Raw genomic sequence first — 1,465 nt, forward strand, 5'->3', positions numbered from 1 at the left:
ACTTCTTCCTCCTATATATATATCCACGTACCCCCAAACGATTGGATACGGAGCCAAAAACCTAATTCCACCGCCGCAACTTTCTGTATCCACGAGATCTCATCTTGGAGCCTGTTCTAGAGCTCCGCCGGAGGGGGCATCGATCACGGAGGGCTTCTACATCATCATCCAAGCCCTCCCGATGAAGTGTGAGTAGTTTACTTCAGACCTACGGGTCCATAGTTAGTAGCTAGATGGCTTCTTCTCTCTTTTTGGATCTCAATACAATGTTCTCCCCCTCTCTCATGGAGATCTATTCGATGTAATCTTCTTTTTGTGGTGTGTTTGTTGAGACCGATGAATTATGGGTTTATGATCAAGTCTATCTATGAATAATATTTGAATCTTCTCCGAATTCTTTTATGTATGATTGGTTATCTTTGCAAGTCTCTTCGAATTATCAGTTTGGTTTGGCCTACTAGATTGGTTATTCTTGCCATGGGAGAAGTGCTTAGCTTTGGGTTCGATCTTGCGGTGTCCTTTCCCAGTGACAGAAGGGGCAGCAAGGCACGCATTGTATCGTTGCCATCGAGGATAACAAGATGGGGGTTTTATCATATTGCATAAAACTATCCCTCTACATCATGTCATCTTACTTAAGGTGTTACTCTATTTTTAACTTAATACTCTAGATGCATGCTGGATAGCGGTCGATGAGTGGAGTAATAGTAGTAGATGCAGGCAGGAGTCGGTCTACTTGTCTCAGACGTGATGCCTATATACATGATCATACCTAGATATTCTCATAACTACGCTCAATTCTGTCAATTGCTCAACATTAATTTGTTCACCCATCGTAGAATACTTATGCTCTTGAGAGAAGCCACTAGTGAAACCTATGGCCCCCGGGTCTCTTTCTCATCATATCAATCTCCATCACTTTATTATTGCTTTGCTTTTTTACTTTGCCTTTTACTTTTCACTTTGCATCTCTATACAAAAATACCAAAAATATTATTTATTATCTCTATCAGATCTCACTTTCGTAAGTGACCGTGAAGGGATTGACAACCCCTAAGCACGTTGGTTGTGTTGAGCTATTGTTTTTGTGTAGGTACGAGGGACTCGCGCGTAGCCTCCTACTGGATTGATACCTTGGTTCTCAAAAACTGAGGGAAATACTTACACTACTTTGCTGCATCATCCTCCCCTCTTCGGGGAAATCGAACACAGTGCTCAAGAGGTAGCACTGGGCGTAAGCCTGGGCGCAGTTGCAGTGCTCGTCGTTGGCGTGGGGCGGATCTTCCATGCTCGTCGTTGGCGTGGGCGCAGTTGCAGTGCTCGCTGTTGGCGTGGGGCGGATCTTCCATGCTCGTCGTTGGCATGGGCGCAGTTGCACTGCTCGTCGTTGGTGTGGGCGTAGTTGTAGTGCTCGGCGTTGGCGTGGGTGGATCTTCCATGCTCGGCGTAGGCGTGGGCGCAGCTG

This window comes from Triticum aestivum, chromosome 1A, assembly GCF_018294505.1.
Source record: "Triticum aestivum cultivar Chinese Spring chromosome 1A, IWGSC CS RefSeq v2.1, whole genome shotgun sequence".
In the NCBI taxonomy this organism is placed as follows: Eukaryota; Viridiplantae; Streptophyta; class Magnoliopsida; order Poales; family Poaceae; genus Triticum; species Triticum aestivum.